Genomic DNA, 27188 nt, shown 5'->3' on the forward strand with positions numbered 1-27188 from the left:
CAAGCTCTGCTTATGTCCTGGTCCTTTGGTCCATGGGGAGGTGAGAGGGGGTGGGGGAGAGGCATGGAGACTTTGGTTCCAGGTACAGATGGAGGTCAAAGTTCGCTCCTCTGGCATGTTTTGGCTTCCTGACTTATAGTTTTGGTATATTGTCTCTAAAAAGCAACTCAACATCTTATTAAATAGAATAGAACCATTTTGATCTGATTCTGCAGTTACAATTCAATGACTTGAAGCAAGAGATCCTGGTTGGCCAGGTTGCCCTTTATCTGTCAATAAACTAAGCATTTTACTTGACTGCGCAGGGCTAGTAAGGCTTGTTTCTCAGGCCTTTCCCACTAAGAGAGTTTTCGAGCTGCCATGGAAGCAGAAATAAACTGTGATGTTATGATTTATAATTAGAGATATATATTTGTGGCCCAGAGCTCCTGGACTTTCCTAAGTGCTAAGACAAAGGTATCTTTTGTTACGTTAATGAGGTGACATTGAGACTGCACCTAAGGATGGGAGCTGGTTGCCAAAAGAAGGAACCTTGTATTAAAAGGTTACAGTTTTCAGTTCTACCTCTCTGACTTTTGGGGAGGAAGGTGGGACTGGCGATTGGGTTCAATCACCAATTGTCACCAATTTAATCAACTTTGCTTATATAATGAAGCCTCCATCATAACCCAAAAGGACTGGGTTCGGAAACTTCGGGGTTGGTGAACACATAGAAATTTGGGGAGAGTGGTATACCCAGAGACACCATGCACTCTCTGGGCCCTATCTTTATATCTTGCCCTATGTATCTCTTCCATCTGGCTCTTCCTATGTTATCTCCTTTTATGATAAGCCAGTGCTCTAGTAAGCAAAATGTTTCTCTGACAAATTAACCAAAGGCAAGGATGAGAATTTTGGAACCTTCAATCTGCAGCTGATCAGTCAGAAGCACAGGTGACAACCTGGACTTGCAACTGGCCTCTGAAGTGAGGGGGTGGGGGAGTATTGTGAAATCGAGCCCTTAACCTGTGAAATATGAGGCTATCTCCAGTTAGGTAGTGTCAGAAGTCAGATGAGTTGTAAGACACCCAGCTGTTGTCTGAGAACTGCTTCTTGGTGTTAGGACTTCATCCCCTGACATTGTAATTGGGTGCAGAATTCTTACGAGCATCAAAGATCTTTCAAGTGTGGCCTGACTTTATTGTCAGACATCTTTTTCTGTCTTCTGAGTCAGGTACCAGAAAATTGATTAATACTCTCTTTTCTTGATGCACCCACCTTGCTGTGAGACCACATGGGCTATATGGGAATTTACAAAAGACATTGAGAACAAAACATTCTTAAATGAGTTACTGAAAGAAATTTGTTCTGTGTGTTTAAATGCTGAGCTCAAATAATACTTGTGTATTTATAAAAACCCTTTATTATTGGAAGAAAATTTTCTAAAATGTAAACAGAAGCTGTCTTCGAGTTGTGGAATTATAGATGACTTATCCTTAGAATTTTTTTCTTTACTTTTATTACTATTTTTTATTAAGTTTATACTATTTTTATAACCTAAAATGGTATAAAATTAAAATCCTACTTATTTTTATGGGCACTTTAATATCTTCCTATTCGTGTGTATGTGTACGTGTTAACGTGGCTGCATCTCTGAATTATTATATCACAACTGCCTCTTTGCTATATTATACTTTTCTTTGTCCCTCAAAATTATTTTTAAGCTAGAATCAGTGAAAAAGAAAATTACATTCTGTTGTGGTTTGCTTTTCTTACACCCATCCATCACTTTAATTTACTCTGATGAAATGAACTCAGTAGGCATCGTTAGACAATGTAGCATTCAAGAGACAATATACCTCTTCATTGGTGCATTGCTTAGTATACGTGCCTCCCAAGAGATCCCCATCAGGGCAGACAAATTCAGAAGATTCAACTTTACCAAACACCAAACACATACAATGAGTTATCTCTGACTGCAAGATTGTTCACAGTTCCCCAAGAGGTCAAGAGTGGAGGTCCTGACAATGATGTCTAGATTTTGCTTAGAAGCACTTAGAGCAAGAAGGGTCTCGATTAACTGAAGATTAAACAACTTCTTATGAACTTGTATGTCTGCTCCAGGTTTGACTTAACCTGTACGATGACACTCAGAGGCAGATGACATTATCCCCATTTTGTAGATGAAAACATGATCAAAGAGTAAAGCAGCTTTCCTGCCTTTACATGTAAATATATGAATATTCATCAAGTGACAGATTTGGGATTTAAGGCTAGGTCCTATGACTCTAAATTTCCGTGCCATGACTTTACAGAAAAAGGGCAGAGTATATAGAAGTAGAGCTGTTCTATATAAACAAGTGGCAGGGGGCCAAGGAGGAGTAAAATGAGAGAATGCAAAACAGTGGAGAAAGTACGCTTTCAGATTTTCACCTATATTGACTCCAAAGAGCTCCTCCATCCTTTCCCTCCTTGTATGGCCCACATTATTTCCCTAAATTCAATCTCTTCTCCAGGTTGGGCTCAAGAAAAAGTCCCAAATAAAGAGTAACTAAATCTCATAAAGTTTAGGAGATTTCTGAATTTTCAGTCACCTTATTTTAAATGAACAAATTCTCTAGAAACCGTCTCAATTTTTGAGCAAAGGAAGATATTAGTGATGGCAGGGCTGATTCTATGATAGACTGAATAGGCAAGCATTCAACTTCAAAATGACTTAAAAGGATATTTTGCTTCAAAATATTTGTAATCAGAATGTAGCAGGATTTAAAATCAGACAGATGAAGGGTTTGAAATCTAGCCCTTACCAGATAAGTAAAATTGAACAAGTCACTTCACCTCTCTAGACACAGGAATAAATGACTAAAGTATATGCTTACTCAAGGGCACACTGGGAAGTAATGAAAGAACTGGGCTTGGAGCCCAGGTCCATTGATTCCTAGCCAACCATGTTAACCAAGAAATAACCCACAGTGGGCCCCAAGTAATTGATTGACGCTTTTTAATTTGCCTTCCTGCAGCCTGGAGCCTGGACTCTTTTTGATGACTTGATAATCACAGCATATTTCTGATTCAAATGATAAACTTTGAGAGTCTTGGAATAGCCAATTCTGGCCGCCAGCTCCCACCATCATGGAACGCAGACTAGAAAGAAAAGGAGAAAGATTTATTTTTTGATAACCCACCAGACATCAAACACTGTAGTGTTAGCACATTATCTCACATGTTGATTCATGTCATGATCATGGTTATTCTCAACAACAACAACAAAATGGAGAAATCGAGGCCCAGAGAAGTAAAATAACTTTCTAAATATCACAGTGCTAAGAAGTAACTACAACATGAATGAAGGTCCATGCTGTTTCTCTGTCCCCCATGCTTTTCTCCACGGAACACTGAGAAATGGGTTTGTTAGAGATGTAAGAGGTTTCTATTAACCCACACAATTGCTAATCCACCCTAAACATGTCCTTAAGATTCCAGAAAAAGGGGAGAATGGAGAAGCCTATTCTGCACAGTGGTCCACGTTGTTCTTGTTTTTCTCTGTTCTTTCCCCCAGGTGGAGGTAAAAGCAGATTCCTTTCCTGTCGCCTCAGAGGCCCCAATAAAAGATGAAAAACTAGGAGAGTAACGGCTCTGCTCTCTGGAGTCTTCACGGGGGCCGGAGTTGCCTCCTTGAACACCCCTTCTCTGTCAGTCCTGTTCGTTTCCCATCCAGGTTGACCAGGAATCTGCAAAGTGTGGGTTAAGGAACAGTGGTGTGGTTTTCTGTTCCTCGTCTTTTACAAAGAAATGCAGTTGGTTCTGGTTCAGCTACCTCACAAATCAAAACCTTCCACAAAACAGCATTAGGAAGAAAAACCAAGTCAATCCTGCAGAGGGCATGGACAGCAGAAATCCTACATCTGTGACAAATAGGTTTATGTGATTTTCTGAGGCCCTGAAAAAAAAAAGACACCGCCTGCCTTAGAGAACAAATAGTGGTCCACAAGGTGGCAGCACACTCTACATCTGGCTTCCTAGGCTGCTGCTTTGGAGAGCTTGCCCCTCTCCATGGGAAGGAAAAAGGAGGAAAGGCGGGGCAGAAAGGAGAATGGAGGGAAATGAATATTTCTTGAGGTTCTCCCGTGTGCCAGATCCTGATGTACACGTTTTAAAATACATAATTCATTTAATTCCCACAGCTTCTTGAGGTAGATACCCCTGTTTTAAAGTTATTCATATTCATATTGAATATTAAGGATATTCATATTGATATTAAATATTGAGGATATGAATATTGAATATTTACTCCATGCCAACCACTTTATGTATATTCACTACCTTATCTAACTTCCTCAATACCCAAAAAAATGGGCACTCTTATTAACCTTCTTTAAAGACGAGCAAATCGAGGTTTAAAGAGGGTCAGTGATTAAAATCACACACTCATTAAACCAGGGCATTGGAATTCGAAATCTGGGGAGATAATATCAGAGTCCGTGAATGACTGTATACACTCCCCGAATATAAGAAAGATTAAATAGCTTCAAATGTAAAAAATGACAAAGGTAGAACTAAAGCCTATGCTTCTAATCATACTTTTTTTGAGTATAAAAAGAATATTGTTTTTCACGAAGAAATTTTACATACAGGATATTGACCAAAGGAATGTAATTATCATCTATAATCACACGATCCAGAGATAACTACTATTAACTTCTATAATCACACAATTATCACCTATAATCACACAATCCAGAGATAACTACTATTAACTTCTACTTCTCTCTGTGCGTATGTGTTATTAATGGATCCAATCATATTGTCCATATAGTTTTTGAATAGCATTTATTTCACTTAATATTCAAGAATTTTCCCAGGCCATTAACTATATTAAAAATATAATAGTCTACAAAATGCATGACATTAATTAATTATATACATGTTTTAGAATCTGGATCGATTCCAAGTTTTCACTACTCTAAACTTTGTTATAATGTATAGCCTTGACTATAAATCTGAGCACATATCTCTACTTCTCTCTGCAGGTAAGTTTCCTATCAACAGAATTGCTGGATCAAAGGATCTGATGCATTTAAGTTAATGCCTGCTATCAAATTTATTGCCAGAAATATTGTATCAGTTTTCATTTCCTCTAGCACTGTATGAGATCTTCTGATTCATTTACTCCTTTGTTTTTGAGCCTGTTCTACGGCCTCTTATGGATTATTTGGCCCACAATTACATCCCTTCCTTCTAGAACTGTCAGCCTCTCCATCATCCTAGGCTCTTTTTCTCTGCTTTTAAATATGCATCCCACTTATCCTCTATCTTGACTCAAAAGCAAAAATTCCTTATTTGACTCTGGTACTCCTTAAGCCATAATCTATTTTCCTCTGCCAGTTCATTATCAGTTTTCTGAAACACATTGGTTCCTTTGGCACGCTGCCATGTGTCACCACTCTGTCAGTTCCCTCCAATTAGGGTTCTACCTTCTTCAGTCTAATGAGGTAGTCCTCATAAAGAGAGCTGATGATCTCTTACCTTTCCTGGTCTTTGTTATTACTGCTTCTCTGTATCATCAAACTTTGTCACCAGATTTCACTCACTAAAACTTTTATTCTTTAGTCTATATAACATTGTACTTTTCTGGGGTGTTTTTTTTTTGGTTTTTTTTTTTTTTTTTGGTCTTATCTTTGACTAACTTTTCTCTCTTTTACTGGAACCTGTTCCTTCCCCATGGAAATCCTCAAACTGTTATCAGAGTCTACTTTTTCTAGGCATAGCTGAATGCATAGCTTGACTATTTTGATGGCAACACAAACTTAAAATATACTAGTATTTTAATCTCTCAAATAAGCATAAGATCTGTCCAAGTAGATGGAAGAGGCAGAGTACAGAGAGAGTTTTTAAGGCAGAATAGTAGAGCAAAGATAGAGACAGAGAGGTGGATGCTGCTTGCAAGAATGATAAAAGTAGCACTTCTGCTAGCATGCCAGGGCATTTGACAGGTTTTGCTCAAAATAAAAGAGAGAGAAAGCAAGGAAAGGTATTTAAATATCAAACTAATTTGGGAAACATGGCACAAAAGCAAAGGACTAAATGAATCTGTGCTTGAAGACATGAAAACTGATATAATGATACAATATTTCTGGTAATAAATTTGGTAGCAAGTATTGACTTAAATGTGGTCAGATCTTTTATCCAGCAATTCTGTTTATAGAAAACAAAATATAAAGACCTGTTTAATCCAACCTTTCTAATTCTCATTTGACTGTTGGACCTTTAGTGGTAGATGACCTAGTAGGATACAGTGTAGGAAATTCCAGACTGAGAAAATGAGGTTCCCCATGATGAGCTCAAGAAAAGCCAGATCATGGCAGGTCTTAGCTGCCCAGGAGCAGTAAAGGGATATTTCTGATGTTTTGTTCAGCTTTGCAGACTGATTAGGGGTATTTAAAAAGGGAGTACTCTGGCGGAAATACGCTTTTTAGATAGATACTTTGAAGTATTATGTTATCAAGGGCCTAAAGCAAGGTGATGGATGCAGAGGATTTTGAAATTGATAGGACTTCACTGAGGAAAGATGTGCTGCTCAATTCTCATTATGATGCTGGGGGTGGAGAGAAAGACACCCAAAAAGGGAGATGGAAAGAGCAAAACTTCGTAATTGATTAATAGAGAGAGTGAAGTAGAGAAAAGAATCAAATGGCACTAATGTTTATTAATTCACTTATTTATACCTACAACAAATATCTGCAGTGCTAGTAGTTGCAATTATAAGTATCAGCTAAGTTTTTTAAAGCTCTTGCTCTCAAATAACTCAGTCTGGTGGTACAAGAAAAATGCTCAGAACACTACCGGTATATATCAATAGCTACATCTATATCTGCATCTATGCCTATACCCATACCTGTATCTATGTCTATATCTATATCTACATCTATCTATATATCTGTATCTATATCTATATTTATATCTATATCTATATCTAGCCACAGAGATAAAAAGAATTTTTAAGTAAAAAAATTAAATACACAAAATGCATGCATAAATAATTATGTATTAAACATAAAATAAATATTGAATATATAAATACATAGAAGTAATTATACATAAAAATGCATATGGAATATATTTTATGTATATAAACATACATAAATAATTTTTTATTGGATGTATATGTAAATAAAATATTCAAAAATACATAGTTATTACATGAACTATGTACTTAACACGGAATGCATGTGAATAAATATACTTAAAAATACATACATAATGTATTTTATGTACCTAAAACACATACATAAATAATGTTATATTATATGTGTACATATATATAAAATGTTCACTTTCTATAAGGGAAGCTCTCTCTCTTTCTCTCTCTGTCTCTGTCTATATATATAATGGTATCCTCAAATTCTATAAGGAAATAAGATAAATCCTGTAATATAGAGAATAACTGATATCACACCTCCCAGAACTCCTGACCTGATATTGATGCAGCATTAGAAATTCTGCTTCCAAAGCAATCAACCTATTATGCACTATTTCACTGCACTGTTCTTTTTTAATTTTTATAATAATGATAACAACAAATTCATCAACACCTGGTGATCAGAGCATTCTACCACCAGAGAAAATCCATTGTGAAAGATAACCAAATTTTCTGATTTGAAATGACACTAAAAAATAAAAAGGAACACAGAAAAAAATAGACAATTTTGTATCTAAAGAGAGAATTCACTCTCTTTGCTGCAATTTTAGAGAATGGGATATAACAATCTCTTTTGGTTTAATGTCTGTGCATGTCTCAATATTTTTGTAGAAAATGGTAATATAATTTCTAGTCTCAGAATTGAGCCGACATAGCTAGCAATTTTTAGTGGCCCCTAAAGAGGAGATAAGGTTAATATGAATTACAGCTTTGAAATGATCTGTATACGCACCAGCATTATTCATTGAAATAAAAGCCAGAATGTTATCACAGAATCAGAATGAGACAGAAATGGACAAAACACTTGATCTCACAATATTTTGCTGTTTCTGGATAAATAACAAATCAAATTGCCAAGCACGTACTTAGCTGCCCAGTTGAGGGAAGCTCCATGCTAAGCGTGAGAAGACAATGACAAAAGAACATATGTGCTGGAGTCAAATGGTTATGGAGTCCGTCACTGACCAGCTGTGTGATCTTGGGCAAATCATTTGACCTCTCTGAACCATGATTTCCATTTTAGAAAAATGGGGAAAGTAATTCTAAAACATCTTATATGATTGCTATGAAGTTTCAAAGACATAAAAATCAATGCCTGTCATAGAGATAGGACTTAATAGTTATTATCTCACCTCGGCCAACATCATTATTTTATTGTGAGGTCAAATTGGACCCAGGTTCTTTGAGACCAGGATGTGGTCCCTATTCTTGAAAAAGTTGTAATCTAGCTAGAGAATCCAAATGAAAAGAAAAATAGACTAAGCAATTTTTTATAAGGCCCATTCAAGAAAAAGTAGTGAGCCTTTTCTCGATGAGTTTCACTGCTGAGTGTAACCAGTAAATATTCCAGAACTGAGATAGTCACTCATGATAAACATTGATCCAGGCGTGAAATGATTTTAAGATTCAAGAAGGTGTGGAGGGTCAGGAGGAAGTCTTCCAGGTAGGCAGAGGGTTTCAGTAAATATGATGGCAGAAAAACATATTTCAGAGTATTTAGGGAGAGTAGGCTCCTTACTCGGAAAATTGATAATTGGCTATATTTCATCTTTTACAGCTAAAACTATCTTAGGCCTGATTGAAAGGAAAGTTCAGTAATTCGAGAGAGAGAGAGAGAGAGCGAGAAACATCTCGATTAAAAACTAGGAGTCCAGGGAGATGAAGATACTACATTGACAGTCAAAATATATCTTTCTTTCATTTGCTATTAAATTATTGATAGGTTTCTCAATAACTATATGACCTTGAGGAAATCATGTCAGTTCTCTGAGCCTGAGCAACTTCACCTACAAAACCTCATCTAAATTGGATGCTTTCTTATGTACTTCTAGTTCTAAAATACTATAAATTTGTTCATTTCTAAACACAAAGAACTTTACAATTTTTTTTTTAAAGAACCCCTACTTTAGGGAGACACATTTTCTAAATCTATCTAAACCTATTCAATCTATTTAAGAAGGAAAACAGATGGTAAATGTATCCTAAAATGCCATGATTTCTCATCTAACTGTATACCTTGAATTTCCATGAAATTTCCTAAGGATAGTCAATCTGAAAAGCTTTCTATACCTTAGCCTGAAAAATGACACACCAGCAACATGCTGGGCCTCCTAATTATCAGGAATGCAGGGCCCATTAAACTGTGAGAATGCATATGCACACCTAATTATGTTTATGCCTACTTATAAATCAGCAAAGTGAAAGCATATGCATGTTGAAAATTACCCATCATTAACTTTCCTAATTGCACTCAAATAAAGAGGGAAATAATTCACTTCAGAATATGTTTTCATCCTTTGGGCAAAGCCTACACTCATCTTGTTTAGGTTTTGAAAAATTGTCTTCTTGCTCATAAATGGAAATCAATTCTTTGGGTGCCAAAACACAACATAGTTCTTCCCTGGGTGTTGAACCAGAGAAAATGAAAAGATTTAGAATTGAATGTCAGAATACTAGAGCATGGATCTAAGAAGCAAACAGCACAGAGAGGAGATACTAGGAAAATGAAAACAATTCCATCATTCTGAAGAATGCAATGTAGATGGTGACAGGCCAACCACAGTTACAATAGAATGCAACAATGAGGGACAGATCCTCGGGGAAAAGGAAACATTAAATCTAGATGTTAGACAGAAGACTCAATTTCATGACACTAATTGAGATCAATTGGAGGACTGTCTGCACTCCTCATTCACAATCTCCCTTGTAGTTTCTCTGAACAATTACTGTTCTATTACTGGCAGGATTAAGATAAAACAGACAGGAGTTGTGCATGCCTAATAGGGTTTCCATATATGGTTTATTGCTGTCCTTAGAGACAGGAAGCAGAAAGGTGGGAAGGTGAAAAACAAGGCTTTTGATGTTCATAACAATGGGAAACGCTTTGGGTACTAATTCAGTGGTGCAGAGTCCTGAATAAGAAATCTAAGGATCTGCCTCCTAGTAATTCTCTTCTAGGCATTTACATATATTATTTCATTTAGTCTTGACAATAGCACTGCAGACTTCTGTTATTGTTCCCATCATACAAATGGAGAAGATGAGGATAAGGACATCAACTAAGATGACCCAGTGACTAATCGATGGGGTGAAGATTTAAACTCTAACTCCTGACTCACAAGCCCTTGTTTCAAGCTATACTGCCGCCCAACACAAAGGAGCACAGATTTCCGGATTCAATCTTCATTTTGCCAAAGATTCAGAAGGACTTTTATTTTCCCTTCACACTACTATTTTTTTAAAAAATAAAACAACTGAATTAATGACTGTAATACGCAACATGTACCAGATGACTTTACTGACTTCTGTTGATCTGTGCTTGGGCGATGTTTTCACTTGAGTCCACACACCATTTTTGAAAATCCTCCTCTATTTTAGCATATTCCAAATTATAAGCCTAGCCTTCCTAAAGGAAGAAGCTAGAAAAATCTGAGCTAGACTCTACCAATAAGATTCATTTGTGCAAGATTTTGACTGAGAACTGAATAACTCAAGGAAGCCATGTGTCTGGGATATTGAAATCAAAGAAAGTAGAATGCTGGAAGAGTCCAATTTTTCGTAGATGGCCATGGCAGTACTTCTGGTTTCTAATCTTGAACATAACAGATGTTGTGCTATGGTATCTAAAGTGGACTTGGGCATTGATTGTGGCTCTAGTGCTCAGTGTCTTGTTCTCTTACCTCTTGGATAGTCTGTAAATTATCTAATACTCTAATAAATCCCTTTTTACTTTTACTAGCCAGAGTGGATACAATTGTTTGCAACTAACTCTAATTTTGACACCAACTGAAGTAAGTACAAACTCTTCTCTGGCATTCACAGTATTTCCCACAAAAAGGCTCCAGTAACATCCCCTATTATTCACTTTTTCATACCAATATTCTAGTCAGTGTTACCTCTACTTGGAAGTGATCTTATTAAATTAGACATTGCACTAGGCTTAATGCACCTGAACCTATAGAAAATCTAAGGTAACACTTATTTTCCAATATTCTTCCTCTCTGTGAATTTTCCCATTTTTTTAGACAATATATGTAACTCATCCCATTGCCCAAACCAAAACTCTGTCATCCCTGATTCTACACCTTTAGTCCTTAAATCCAATCCTTTTAATTGCATCTCCTTTATATTTTTCATATCCTTCCTGTGTTCCTCTATTCAAGCCCTCTAGCAGCAGCCTCCTGCTGATTTTCTTACTTCCACTTTCTCTGCTGGTTTTCCGTTCTCCATAAGTACAGTAGTGTGACTTTTCCAGAGCAAAAATACGATCATGTCTCTCCCAGCCTAAAACTCTTCCAAACACCCACAGAATGAAATCCGAACTCACTGACATTGTATGCAGGACCTCCACGATCCACAGAATAAATCACCCACAGAATAAAATCTAAACTCACAGCCAATGCATACACCCCCATTGCCTAGAAGAAGAGACAGATCCGATGTCTGCCCTGTTGTCCGGCTTTGGTCAGTGACTGATGCTTGATGGTTTGTATAAATTTTCCCAGCTTATTTCCATGACATAGTTGGATCTTATGAATTCCTCTAAGAATTCTTTATCGAATTCACCTGTATCTAGCAGTGAATGAGGCACATAATATTTTAATGATGATGATTAATAGTAATGATGATAATTAATAGCAATGATAATTATTAGCTACTATTATGGGAGGCTACTATATGACACTGAGTCATTTACCATCCACCACAACACTGTGATAATAATCATTAATAATAATCATTATCAATTTGTAGGTGAGAAAAATGGAGAATAGAAGAATTAAGAAAATTGCCTTGTGTCATAAAGCCTAGATATAGCAGAGCCTGCAATTGAACCTTATTCTCTTTGATTCTCTGACTTTGTCCACTGGTACCCCTGCCTTCAGTCTTCAGGTCCACATTCCAGATGACTGGGACCCAAGAACTTCCTGCCCAAATGCCCCGGGGCCTTTACATCTTCTCAAGGTCCTTTCTCCCAAGAATGGACCACACCACTGGGGTGGCTGTTTGTGGTGGAGTATGAATAAGGCTTTGACGTGAGGGCTGGGGTGTCCACACACATGTAGACAACGTTCCTCACACAGTGCAATGGAGTTGGTGTAGGAAAGTCAAGTGTTATGCAGATGAACAACAGAGCAATTTGAGAATTCTAGGTTTGAACCTGTTTTGATGTTGCTACAAGGCTGTATTTGTCAAAGTAGGAGGTACAAGATGTATTATTTTCCAGTTTCTAGTTTATGACTTTTAAATATTTAGATATGTGATATCTTGGCCTCTTTTTGTCTTCATGCCCTTGACCTTGTAAAATGTTAGGAGTGGGGCTTCCTAAAATCCAGGTTAACAGGCCGACGATGTATTCCACATCAGGTCATTCATAACGGCATTTTTACAGCAGCCTTCTCTCTCAGTATCAAAGGAAGTCAAAAGAGACTGACGGGTTAAGTCTGTCAAATCCTTTGGAATCTTATTTGTGTCCACCACGTACACTTTCAATCTGTATCTCATGTCCCTCCAGATGTCTCACCAGTTGTATTTAGGAAGGACATCAACTCCACAGAGTCACATGCCTCTCTCAGTCACAGTCTGTATCCATATAAAATTCCTAAATCTTTTCGAGCCTCACTGTTTAACACTGAGAAAACTTCCACCCTTTGTGTAGCAGTTCCCCCTGAGTGCAACTCTTGTGGCCCTCGCAAGCTTAGCCATGGTACATCGTTATGAATGTAATCTCTGAAGTAATTAGCATGCTCAAGCACAAAAGAAACAAGTTTTTTTCCCCCTATTCAATACAGTACCCAGTTAACAAAAATTTTCTAAAACTATTCAATAAGAGAAAGTGGAGATAGTTATTTGTATTATGATTGCCATATTACCAGTGAGCATTGTTGAAAGTTGGGTTAAAGAATTATTTCTCAGCGGATGAAATGACAGTAAGCAATTATTATTATCTTTTATCTTATAATATTATCATAACATATTTCACATACATTACACGATTTTATGCTTTAATTTATCTCTCTTAAAAAGAGCTTCATAGTGATTTTCTGCAGCTTAAAAATATAGTCCAAAAAAAAAAAAAAGCTGTATAACCAAAGCATTTAAATTCTTTGGACCAGAGATTCATTTGAGAACCCTTTAAAAGCTACGAATTCTCTTCTCTGGAAGAAACAGATACACATATATGCAACTGTTTGCTATAATTTTCCAGGGCAGATGTAACCACAAAAGTCTGAAAGAGTACTCCATAAATTACTTAGAACTCCTGAATAAGGATCTTGCCTTTCCATGTGTCTGGAAGCTTTCTTCAATATTTTGATAAGAAGATTATAAGAGAGGGAGTATGTGGAGAATAAAAAGTGAAATCCTCTAAATTGAGAATTTAGACATACGGGAAATAATAATAGAAGAGGGAATGGAAACATGAAGAAATGAAAATGTAGAGATCGAATTTGTGGAAATGGCCAAAAAAATTTTATCTCTTGAATCTCATATTAAAATTATTTACTGTGTATCGTGGTCGTGTAAGCTCCTAGTTTGTACCTTCAAATCTGCAGTAAAAGTTTCCTGTACATGTCTGCCTCATGCAAGATGAATCTGTGGGAAAGCGCTTAAGGAATAGAGAGCTGTTTTCAACATTTGAGTCAATGACAAAGCAGAAACAGAGGAACAGATGCAAGATGCAGAAGCCAGAAATCAGAGCCAGAACAGATGAGAAATATAATTTTTCAGAATGTGAAAAAATTTTGGAGTGTTTGAATTTCCATAGAATGTAGGACTGTCCTTGGAGCCCATCCTATCCTTACTTTAAATGGGTAGGCAACCTCGGCTGGTATCTCAGTTACTCTAACATTTCACTAGCTTTTGAAAATTTGCAAAAGGCAAGCACGTTAATTATCTCATTTTATCCACTTTAAAAGCCCGTGAAGTGGGTCGTGGTTGCCCTTTTATGAGGAAATTGAGGACCAGAGTATAAAATAACAGAGATCATAGAATTAGAAAGACTTGGCCCACAGAGCTGTGTCTAAGGGTTCTAACTTCTGTCCCTAACAAATCTCACACTCTGGGCCTCATTGCTTATTTGAAAGCAAAAGTTAAATAATGGACAGCTGGTTCTTGGTCTTTATTACTCCTCTTCCACTTGTGCCTGTACCCCACGGCTGCATACAGTTAGAGCATCAGTACACGACTAAACACTCTTCTTCCAGGGGCCACTCTCATCAGGTGAGAATTGGCAGTTAAAGTGAAACCTATTCAACATTGCTGTCTGACATGACTAGGAGTCAGACTTCTCCTGGAGGTCACTGAACCTGGACACAGGAATCAAAATCAAGGTTTTGTAAAAATGATTTGGCCATCAGCAGTTTCCAATTCCAGCTCTTGCTTTCACACGTATGTCCCACTCCTGGACTTTGAGTGTGAGCTTCCCACAAGACATTGCAACGCAGATCCACTTGTGACCTGACTTGTCCCAAAGCCAGGCAGAGAAGCACATGTGTGTGAGTCCAGGTATAACAATCACCCGTTGATGTTATATGAAACTATCCTTACAGGATTGTTTTCTGATTCTCATGTTAGATTAGAAACAACATGATTCTCATGTTGTTTAGCACCAGGCTCTTGCTTATTTGAAAGAGGGGCCTGCTGCCCTTTGCCATCACAGTTAAAGTAGGTCATCGTCAGAGAGGCTCTCCCAGCCTCCCTTTTCTAATATTTGCTAACCTTTTCCCCACCCCATTTTCCTCCTTCACAGCTCCCAAGTCATTCATCTCTCCTTGCACTTATCATGACTGGAAATTAGTTAATTATTGTTTAGTTATAACCACTACCACTCTGGTGTACCCTTCACAAGACAATTATCACGTCTACTTTGGGCACTACTGTATCCTCTGGCAGAGGGCCTTACACATAATAGGTGCTCAACTAATATTTGTGGAATTGAAGAATCTGCGAAACATATACACCAATAAATAAATGGTGGTGTCATCTCTGCTGGAGCCTAAGGATCAGTGTAATTAACCATGCAATCCCTTATCCTTTGTTCTAATAAACAGACACATTCTTCTGCACTGCTCTCCATTCCCACCATCATTTGTTCACCTGTTGTAGTAGCAATGCCCCCAGTCTCTGAGTCTGTGCCTTGGATCACTGCCCTGGACTGGCTTCTTCTGTCTTGCATTTCCTACTCCTCCTAGACACTGACTTTAAGACCCTGAGTGCAGCCACTCTGCTTGGGCTTTGATTGCTACTGTTTGTTCTCCTGATCCCATGATGCTCTGCCTAAAATGATGCTCATTCTCCCTTTTCGGTGATAGTAAAAGTGAGGTAGTGATTCACAAACATTAATAAATGCCCTAGCTTTTTGTATATCATAGCTACTCAGGGCCAGACTCTAAAGAATCAGAGTCTCCAGGCCTACGTATAAGGAACAGGTACTTTCTAACAAGCTCCTACAGTGATCATGATGACCAACATTTAGGAGCTACTCGAGTAGAGAAGAGCCTACCAGTTTGGAATCACATATGAGTTTGCATTTTTGCTCACAGATGGATTAGCTTGATGCTAGTTAATTAAAATGAGCATTTCCTGCTATAGAAGATGGTAGGGAGATTGGCCTTGACCCTCCCCCAGTCTATTCAAATGCAGACCTACTTTTCATACTGACTGAAAATTCTGTAAGGACCCAGGTTCAACCTTTTTAGCTTAAATAGCTTTCCTAAATTCTAAATTATAAGGTAAATCCATTTTCTAGAAAATGTATTCAAATCAGAATATACCAAATTATAATTATACTTAAACATAAAAGTAGTGCAGAATATATGATAACCCAAGCCGGTTATAATAAATAGATGAAAAAAACTATTGTTTAGATACTGTTCTACTCCTTCCAAAGTCCCTTACCTTGCTACCACCAGACGCAGAACTGCTGTCACTGGTTCTACCTCCGGTCCTCATCCCCTTTCACACTCTACTGCCTTTAGGCCAGAAAGCATGCTGACCTAACTCCACTGGATTCCCAAGGCCGGTAACTAATGTCCCCATTATTGGATTTATTAGGAATCTCACTCCTGCTCCTGCTATGGTCTTCATTACCCTGACCTGGAATTCCAAATTAGTCACTTTTTACAACTGATATTGCATATAATGCATAGGATTTTAAGGGTCATCGCCAGTAGTGGCATAATTCATTTGCATTAAAAGATAGATAGACATTTGTGGTGTTTTAGTCTGGCTAAAGGTGAATTGTCCAGTTCTAAAGGTAGAACTTAGAGCTGTTTCTTTGCCTAAACAAGCTTAAATACCACTTCCTGCTAACCTTGACCTACTGGGGAGGGTATAAGGTCCATTGCCTTCACTGCTAATAGGGTAAGGTCTCCCCTCTCCTTATTTGGATGCGACACAGCTGTGTCTTCATGTGGTAGCAGGCATGTAAGCTGGTACCCATCTCCATCACCTATTGGTCACACTTCTCTCCTCACACAAAACTAAACAATCAACAGTACAGTCTTCTCAAGTCTCCGGCAGTCCATCACTCTTCCTGGTTAGATGCTCCTGTTCATATCTGAGCAATGACTCCCTCCCCTGCCTTCAGGGGCAACTCCATTTTTTGATGTTTTCTTCATGACATCATGGAGAATGGTGAGGGGTGTGTAAAGAAGAATTTAAAGTGATGGGGCACAAAGACCTGGAAGGTAAAAGTGGGAGAGAATGAAAAATAAAATCGCCTTTTCTTTTCTCTCTCTCTCTTCCAGAAAGAAGAATGAGAGAGAAATTAATTTCAACATATATTTTCTGACCACACTTAAGCCAAACCTATATTTGTAGTTCTGTCCAGTGTTTCACTAAGGTGAAAGAAATATTGAAATTACTAAAGATCCAGCTAACGCCAACCACTATGCTTATGTCATTAAATAAAATAATTTTCACTAGATCATCAGTTTCCAAAATATTGTTGGAGAAAATATGAATAGGCTTGTCTCCTCCTCCCAAATTGTTTGTTTTTAGTGTTTAAATAAGTCTAGGAAACTGTCTGCTGTTCTCCCCTCTTAGAGAGCCACATTCATATATTAAAGACTACCCTAAAATCTGATAGAAAGAATACTATTAAACATTGCTTAACTCATTGTTTTCCCATTTCATTTACATCCCTCCCCTCTCAAAAAGCCCCTGTACATTATTTGTTTTAGAGATTGCATTAATATTTCTAATATATTGATTTGGAAAAGACTCTAGGGCTGCCTTTGTCCCATCCCCCACCATTTGTAAATGTGTATGTGGGGCTTGATAACCCCTCTTCCAAGATGTTATAGAGACACTGGCAGAACTAAATTTCTCAGCTCCAACTTCTCTCATGTTGATTCCCAGGAAAGACACTGCGATTTGGTAGTAAAAATAGCTCTGGAGATTGTAAATGGCAAAAGCAGGGGGAAAGGGAGGCAGAAAATGATAAGAGATGGAGCTAAATATTTATATATACAAAAAATGAAAACATGAAAAACGTTCCTTCTGAAATACATAATTAAGCTCAAGACAGAGTAGGCAGATGGAGTCAGTAATTACAGGTTCCTAATGTATCTAAAATTCCCAGAGAATGAAAGCGCTGGTACTAATTTTGTAGCTTCACAATTTATATAGCTCGTTGCTCTACCAAACAGACTCTGCTCCATTAACACTTGATGTTCCAGTTAGATAGCTTGAATTTTAAAAATAAACCTAGCAGAGCGAAGTGGCACAATTTCTGACCTAATTAGACTATTTTTGTAAAAATGCAATGTAAACTAAGGTTATTATGCAACTATTGAATTTGTTATAGATACTATCATCCTCATTATTATTACAGGCAGTTGTGGTGTCACAGAAAACACCTAGTTCTGGAACCTCATTTAATTTCAGCACATATTGTTTGAATGCCTGCTACTGGCTAGACACACTTCCGAGCCGTTGGGACACATCGGTGAACAAAAAAGACTTTTATTCCTGTCCTTGTGGGGCTCCCATTCTGACAGAAATTAAGGAGCAGGGAGACAAAAATAAATAATAAACAAAACGAATAAGTAAATTATATAGTATATTAGTAGGTGATAAGGGCGACTATAAAGGAGATTGTATTGGGTAAACAGGTTTATCAATAGAATAGTTGAAGCAACATTCATAGAGAACATGATGCAGGAGCAAGACTGAAGGAGCCGGCCATGTGGGTGTCCGTGCGAAGGGGAGGGGGGCAGCCAGGGCGAAAGCTGTAAGGCGGGAGAATGTTGTCAGCCCTGTTAGGGAATAGCAGGAGATGGGCATGGCTGGAATGGGCTGACAGACCTTGAGACAAAAGGTCAGGCGGCTGACAGGGAGATCTTATAGAACCATGGTGGCCATCATAAAATTCTTGACTTTCACTCTGAGAGAAACTGGGATTTGTTTCAGGAGTGCGGTAAATTGACTTACATTTAAATTTGGGACCCTGATTGCTAAAAGATTTGTTTCAAATTCTCTTCAGGTTATATGGCCTCATTTTTTTTTTTATGTGTATAGTAATAGAAAAAGAATGTGAATTCAACCACGTCGCTTCTAAACACAGGACGGTGGTGGTGTGGTGTATTACTTTTAACAAAAGGAGTTCTTTTTTAGAAAAGCACTATAACATTTTTCATAAAAGTGATGCCAGTTTTGGAAGACGGCCAAACCGTCTATGCCAGGCCCACCACATTTTCCCCACTATCATTCATAGATTCATTTTCCTTTCCCAGGGCTTGAATTAAGAGCGTAATCTCGGAGACAGCTTCTCTGATGATGAGAAAAGTTATACAGCAACTCTAGTCCATGACCTCACACTCCTACTCCATTTCCACAGTCAGGATTATAATTCTATTTTGTTTTTTAACCCTCATCTTCTAACCCCTTCAGAGTCGAGAATAACCAGAGAAAGCCAAATGTGCTCCCTAACCAATCACATGAGAAGCCTTTTCATCCAGTTAGCCTGGTTCCAGCTTCCCCATGCCGACAACTGCCAATCAGGCACAACTGAAGCCTTCTTTTCTTTTTTCTTTTCTTTTCTTCTTTTCTTTTCTTTTCTTTCTTTTCTTTTTTTCTTCTCTTCTCTCCTCTTCTCTCCTCTCTTCTTTTTTTTTAATCATGAAGCTTTCCCACTTCCCTATCTGCATTGGAGTCTCTGCCAAAGGTAAATAATGATGGCTGACTCCCTTGCTACGGCACACAGTGGAAGGCCTGTTTTCATTTTTTCCGTGTTTATCTCCATAGAAGCATCTCTGTTCCCCACAAACATAGAAGAAAAGATGGAGACAGGCAGGGAAGAGAGAAGTGCCCCGCGGCGGGGGCGGGGAGGTGGGGACAAAAACAAAAACACCGGTTTACTCTCTGCGGTTTCTCCCAGTTGTGGATAGAGTGGCGGATCTGGCACGTAGGGCCAGCCAGCCTCTCCTCTTGTCCTTCCTGAAGCTCCTGGTGGATTTTTAAAGCCTAAGCTCCTTGGTTAATTGGTAGTCAGTGCTTTTGAAGGCCATGGAGGTGCTGGATAGTCACTTTGATTGAACTTGTTGAGAGAACAGTGGGGCACTTTGCACACCTTCATCTTCCACTGGCCCAGGAGCCCTGCGTGAACAGCAGCAGGCACTACTGGTGCAGCTTGCATGCTGCTGCTTGCATCCAGCACCCTTTCTTTCTCCCATATCATCTTATCAGGCTCCGTGGAGCTGGTGATCTTCATTCTCCATGTAAGTGTGGTGAGCGAGGCTTGGCCTCTCAAAATTATTTTTCTTTATCACTGCCTCTACTGCCCACCATAAGAGGTCTGAGAATCTCCACTCAGTCTTTGCTTTCAGGCCACTTCAGGCTAATTCTAGCAAACCTGAAACAGAGTTTTCTGTGCATAAATCTGAAAGAGAATTCTCTGCAATTCCCGGTGGCCCCCTGCCAGACCTGGTTGTTGCTGGAAGGAAAGACTGGAGTCACACCACAGGGGAGATTCTCCTAGACACAACTGTAAGGGCCACCTAGTATGGACAGTTTCCCGGGCCAGTTGGTTGAGCCTAAGGCAGCACCACTTCTGTTGATGTTGTGAACAAAAGTGAAGGCCATGGGGACACAACAGAGGGCTGTGTTTGGCCATATATGGCACCTCACAGTGACTCTCCATTGGGCACAGCCTCAAGGCCTGGTGGAGTCACACTGAGGCCATCTTGGATGCTTGGTGCAGGCAGGGTGGGTAGAGACATGAAGGAAAGCAGGAGCCAAAGAGGCCCCTTCTTTGGCGCAGTTAGGATGACTTTGCCATTCTGGATGGAAGCCTCTCCAAAAGCAGGAAATGCTTGCTTTGCTTGTGCTAGTAAGGAAGTTGCTATTTCCTGAGGGGCGAGGGAGTTCTCCCACTCCAAGCTTTGGTTGGGGATGGGCAGACATTGGTTGTGCTGCTAGTTTTCCATCCTTACTCGTGGTCCTCCTCAGGCCACTAATTTCCTATGTTGTTACTCTAAGTATTCTCAGAGTAGGAACTAAAGATGGGATGGATAAGCTCACTACAACTCTGACGGTTGGGGTTAGCAGAGATGCTATGGTGTACCTTGTGGGATGGGGAAGGAGTGTTGCTATCGGTCAGATCAACTGGAGGCTGGGGCTTTAGGATGATGTGTAGCTTGGATTCCTTGTAACTCTGGAGCAGACAAGTGGCCATTGCTTTGTTGTTGACCTATCAGGAGACCTGGATCTCTTCCCATGTGTAGCCCATGGACACCATCCACTCAGACCTCTGGAGGTTCTTATAGTCAGGGGGTAGCTGCACATAAGTCCTTAGTTCATTATCTTCAGCACTCACATTCATCCATTGATCTTTCATGATTTTCCCATGCATGCTTCTCTTGCTGGCATTGAGAATGAGAAATTTCTTGAGCAGGTTTTCACACTACATGGACATGTAGAAGGGAATATGGTATTGTCCTCTCTGTACTTCAGTATGTACACTAGGATTTTCTATTTTCTTGGCAATAAAATGCATTTAAAAGAAGTCATACAAGGTGTGTTCTCTAACCACAAAGAACTTACTAAGAAATTAATAATACCTAGAATTACTCCAAATAATATGAAATTAAATAACACTTCCAAATAATCTGTAGATGAAAGAGGATGTCGCAAGGAGAACTGGGAAATATTTTAACTTAAGTAAGATTGAAATACAGCATATTAAAGTATAGCAAGAACTACTTTTGTCCCCTCTACTCTTTCTATTTTAAGTACTGATTCAAACTCTCCAAATATTTCTTTATTTTGATATCTGAACTAGACAGGCTTCCTTGTTTTCTTGTTATCAAAATTTCTATACCTGAATTGGGTCAACTAGATAAGCATTCTATTTTTTAAAACAAGGCGGAAGCAATCTTTACTTATTTTGGAACGTGTTGTGTACTACAGTTTCATAAATACCTTGAACTTCCTCTCATAATCATATGTTTTAAAATGATTAGTTTATTCTCATAGCACAAATGTTTCTTTTTATGAATATCATAGAATCTTACCAATTAGGAAACTGAAGTCTAAGTGCCAATTAGCGATATAGCAGAAACTAGAGAAAACCAGTTGTTCATATTTCCTGTGTCCTCTTTCCATTAAATTATCTTATTCTCCTTAAAAACCAAAAATTAAGTTCATATGGCTGAAAATGTTAACTAAAATTGTTTCCCTTTTTATGTATTAAATACAATGGCCAATTAGGAACTCTTTCTTCTACTCCCTTTTACATCCCTTGTTCCTCCTAACTCGCTTTTCCTGACATGAGACGCCAGATTTGAAGACAGATAATTCATTTAAAACAGCACTAAAGTGACCCACATATTTTTATGTTTACAACCTTTACCTCCTTGATTTCCTCTTCTAGTCTTTAAATTAATTCTTTGTGACTCTTCCATAATTTCTTTAAGAAGATCACCACTACTACCATCACCATCACCCTCATTATTATCGCCACTATTTCTAATCTTTTTTGAGGATTTATTAAATACATGCAATGTTCTAATTTTTGACTTGCATTATTTAATTTAATCTTCACAAAAACACCAAGTAACAGAAAACACTGAAAACTGACTCAATACTTTAGGCTGGATCAGTTAGTAAGAATATCCTGAGGGAGGAATTCAATTTCTAATTCTTTTAGAAAAAATAGCTTCTAAGTCAGAGTAAACATAGATCCATATTTACAAGTTGCCCTGAAGGAAGCACCAATCTCCCTGACAAGTCTTTTATCTTTGAATGTTTGTTCTCATTACAGACATGTATTTGTTTCACTTTCAAGAGAGGAAAGATAAAATTAGTGTATTTAGCTTCTTCTTGCATAATTTCTTTAGGTTTTGGAAAAGCTATTAGGGTCAACTGAAACACAAAGGAAGGTCTGTAATCCCAGAGAGGAAACATGGACATGGTGCCACGGAGATGTGGCTGCAGAATCAGCAGACATCTGGACATTGGATAAAAACCAGAACCATACCAGAGTCAAGAAGTACTAATGCAGCAGTTGCTGGTGAGGTTTGAGTGGGAAGAACACTAGACTGAAGTCAGCAGGTGGGACACTGGAGTTCTAGCTCCACAATTTATAGTTTTATGCTACATGAACTTGACCAAAGTAGTACTATCTTTCTCTAGGCCAGCCTTTTTTTTTTGAGAAGAGGTCCTTGATTGAAAGGAAATCTGATGTAGTGGTAAAGGCACCAATTTTGAAGTCTATCAGAAATGAGATTGAATATGAGCTTTGCTGCTTACTGGTGTGCGTTCTTTGACAAGTTATATAATCTCTCTGAACTTCAGTTGTGCTAGAGGGAGTTATAGGATGGAATTTTTAAGAATGAGTGTTTTATTTCAAATATTTTATAAGAAGTTAAATAGATACTCATTTCTTAAAGATATTGTGAGGATTAAATTAGAACATAGTTAAATGCTAAACATGGTATACACCCAATAAATATATCTGACATTCACTCTTTTTATTACGTGTTTCACCTCTATTCCAAGGGTAAGCTAAGAAATCAATCTCCTTCATTGCTGTGACGTTATGTAGATAACAGGTAGAAGATGGCATCAGAATACATAAATCCACTGCCAAGATCTTAAGAGAAAAGAAGTCTCCTAAAGACATCATAATGAGGAATAAGTAAGATCAGTATTGCTGCTGTACCTTGTTGATTGTTCAAACTTTATACACTGGTACTCCATATAAATTTTACATATAACCAGTTATAGAGCTTTGACTCTCAACCCAAATATCATTGTATCGATATCCTAGCAAGAGCTAAAGGACAGGGATCACTGCTTTTTCTGATCTATTTTTTCAGCCATTTGATAATAATTTAATGATAACTTCCTCTCCTCCAAAGCTGTTCAGTAAACTAATTGGCATAACTTCCAACACCAGGTTTTCTAAAGTTTATCATTGTGGCCTTACCACTTCTTACATCCTTTTCTTTATCCTTTTATAAATCAATTTTAATAATTTTTAAATTACGTATACAAAATATATGATGAGTTGACTTTTGGACCTGTCCTGAACATCAAGACACATTTGCTTCATGCTAAAAAATTCCAGAAATTGGGTCCTATCAAAAAGAAATCAGGTTATTAAAAGAAATAACCTAAACCTCTTATACATCCTGAAAACTCAATGAACTACAAATAGAATAAAGGTAAAGAGACCTATAAAAAGACACATCATATAAACATGCTGAAAGTAGAAGACAAGGAAAAATCTTGAAAACAACAAGAGAAAAATAATGCATCACTTACAAGTGAATTCAAATAAACAGTTGACTTTTCAGAAGAAACAAAGTGTTCAAAAGTAGTTGAAAGTTAGCACTAATCTTTACTTATGTTTATTTTGGAGCATTACAAAAATTTTACATTAAAAATATTATTGACTGTCTTCTATATTCATACACCTCCTAACTACTCCAGAGCTTCCTACTCTCCATCTACATATTCCTTTTACCAAGAACTTTCTATTAAGGATCAGCCTACCCACCTCTTGTTTTTTGTTGTTGTTGTTCCTTCTTTTTTTTTTTTAATATGCACCTCTTTAATGTTGTCTTTCTGTACCTATTTCAATATTCAACTGACAAAAAAATGACAATTCTCTTTAGGGGCTAAGATAGTACTGAACTTAAGCAGGTGAATATTAAATTCTCTTTATTAAGAATTGGACTGTGGGAGTACCAAGGAACATTAAAAAGTAGTACAAGTTAATCCATGGGATCTAATGAATTCAGGGGATATGTGGTCTTCATTTTGAAAGAGTCGTTTGAGCCATTATGAATAGTTGTAGCTATGTGAAGAATGGGAAAGAATATTTTAAGCAAAGAGGATTATTTGAACAAATGCCTTGAGATGGGAATGAGAATGATGCATCGGAGAGGCAAGAAAAAAAGAGCTTTGTTGGTTGAAGAAATGAGTAAATTTTAAAATGGCTGGTAAGGTATGTGGTCTAGAAATGAACCAGAATGTGTTAGGCTTTGTACTCCATATTAAGTAGTGTTTTCCTCTATTTTTCCTTTTAATAATTGAAATTCAATAACTCTTTTTCAATCATGAAATATTAACATACTTTCACTGACCTACCTGGAGAGGATCCATTGAAGTACAATATTTTAATTCAAAGAGTTCCAAAAGAATGTGGTTTTGTTATTTTTAAGCTTAGACAAAACTTGGAAATGTTTATGTGGTTATTACAAGTCTTAAAGGGAGCTTAGTGGGGTGGATGAGACTCATCAGTAAATATTAGCAACATTTGCATATAATTAGTCTTTCGATGTCTTATAAAACAGTTTTTCTCTTAAGAAAACTTCAAAGTTTTGTTTATACTCCTCGATTTTTTTTTTCAAAAAAAATCGTGTTTCTATCAAATTTCATATAAGGGAGTGAGTTAACAGAGATTTTACTAAAACCATCTGGCTCACCTAGGAGGCTCTAAATTCATACAGGATCTCCTAGAAGAAAGTTTTGACTACAGATCAGGGACCGAGGAAGTCTCTCTGCCTGAGGTAAAAAATACAAAACAAACAAACAAACAAACAAGCAAACAAAGATAGTATTTTCTTCACCTGATTTAAATAAGTAGATATATCTGCCCTCATCTCTCATCCAAAATTTGCATTTTCTCTTCTTTGGCAATTTTTTCTATCTTGATTGTATCTAGTACTACATACTGGGTATGGGAAAAAGGAATGGGGAGGGAGAGTTGTAAGGCAAAATAGTGTGCTAGCTGCTCAGACCTGCACCCCAACCAAAAGGCGATCTGTAGGTGATTGTGTAAGTGGAGAGGGACTACTTTATTGAGCATGAGTGTGTGAGATTTTGTGAACATTAGTGTGCTGAATTTGAGTATTTTTATATTTTTATTATTTTGCATTTCATTCATTGTGAGAGATGTGAATGTATGTGATACATGTATGCATGTATGTATGCATGTATGTATATGGATATCTTTAAAACTTATTCATAAAACAATAAACAGACTATTCTGGTCTATGCATTGCAAGTGCTTTTTCTTTGGCTGTGAGAAACTAGAGAAATGGAGACTAAATTACTTGTGTTTGATACATCTGCCTACAGCTACATATTTCCTGTTTAACTCTTACTGTTCAACCTGTTAGTCAGCAACATTTATTGACTTTACTGTGCTAAGCAGGAAGAGGTGCTAAATTAGGAGACCTTGACTTTAGAGAGCTCATAGTAACAAAGGAAAATAGCAGGAATCAAATTGCTAAATATAGTCTACCCTCTTGAGTAAACAAATGAAGGTGATTCTTTTCAAGAGCACTCAAGAGTGAAAGGGTGGTAAAGAACAGTGTTCTTGCAGAGAGAAATTATAATTCCTTTCTTCTAAGTCCCATCTTGCGGGCTGTATATGTCAAGCAGTTTGTTTGTGGGTTGGTTGGCTTTTTTTTTAATGCACCATTGGACATAATATTGATGAAAGACCATCCAAAGCTGCATAAAGCTTTATAATAGTTTATTTGAGTCGAATTTGGAGGACGTGACCAGAAGCAAAATCTCAACAAATTGAGAAAATGCTCTGGAGAATGGCAGTATTGCAGCTTATTTTGTACATTTAGAATCGAAGGAGAAAACCTAAGGAAGGTTATGTGAATCTACTGGTGGCTGATTAGAGGAGGAGAAAGCAAAGAGGGAAATCTCTAGGATTGGATAAAAAGCAAAGTGCAGAGATACATGCTTGTTTTATATTAGTGGGTATGGGATAACTAACACATTTATAATACACAGAAATGGTATATGGGCAACAAAATAGGACTTTTGTGGTTTTGCTGGAGGTTGTGCCTTCGAGGGATTTGGAAAAGAAAATTACTCTGACATTTTAAAGGTATGTTATCCTAGATGCATAAGAGCAATCGGCATGGCTCACTTAAGATAAAGACTGACCTTTGCTAAGGAAGTGATAGGCCTGGGACATGACTACCCACCTGACTTGCCCAGTTGGGAATTTGTGATCAGATCATCCTGTGTTATTACTTTTGGTCACTGAGCATGCCAGGCCTGCCAAGTAGCCCTTAAGCTCGTCAGGTCTACTATGTCACCTCTTTTCATTCATAATGAAATGAACTCCCATCCTCTATTCTTCTTTATCACCAGTGAATATTGTGGAATATGACATTAGTGGACCTGTTACTTTCTTATTTGACAGTCTTAGCTGTATGGGGGTTTGGGGAAGCATAAGGAGAAAAGGAAGGAATAGGTGAACCCAAGGAAGAAAGGCACCGGAGAACAGTCTGAAAGATAAGGACACAGAAGTAGCGAGTCAGCAGTCTAGATTCTAATAATTACTTGGCCATTCAATGTGTGCAATTATATCCTCCAACTCTTCTATTACTAGAATAAAATGATTATCTTCAGTTTTAAAATGTGAACTGTAGATGTATCTTACAGGTTACCTTGGCAGATAAGAAGTAAGATTTTTATCTATCTGACAATATGAATCTGATTGGGGAAAAACTGTCACTAATAGATATTTGAAAAT

At 37.7% G+C, this 27188-nt stretch overlaps 2 long non-coding RNA genes across 8 annotated transcripts in view; one reads left to right on the forward strand and one right to left on the reverse strand.

Moving 5' to 3' along the window:
• The window catches only part of LOC120605280 (uncharacterized), a 225130-nt gene that overhangs the window by 53374 nt on the left and 144568 nt on the right, over positions 1 to 27188 (forward strand). The window contains exon 3 of one of the 6 annotated variants that reach the window (XR_005653597.1): positions 10917 to 10935. The exons of the other annotated variants lie outside the window; for them this stretch is intronic. This is a non-coding gene — a long non-coding RNA (uncharacterized LOC120605280). Of the gene's footprint in view, positions 1 to 10916; positions 10936 to 27188 lie in introns of those variants that run through there. 6 annotated transcript variants of the gene reach the window in all.
• The window catches only part of LOC120605301 (uncharacterized), a 181108-nt gene that overhangs the window by 34503 nt on the left and 119417 nt on the right, over positions 1 to 27188 (reverse strand). The gene's annotated exons all lie outside the window — the stretch shown is intronic.

This window comes from Pteropus medius, unplaced genomic scaffold (genome assembly GCF_902729225.1).
Source record: "Pteropus medius unplaced genomic scaffold, Ma_sr-lr_union100, whole genome shotgun sequence".
Lineage (NCBI taxonomy): Eukaryota > Metazoa > Chordata > Mammalia > Chiroptera > Pteropodidae > Pteropus > Pteropus medius.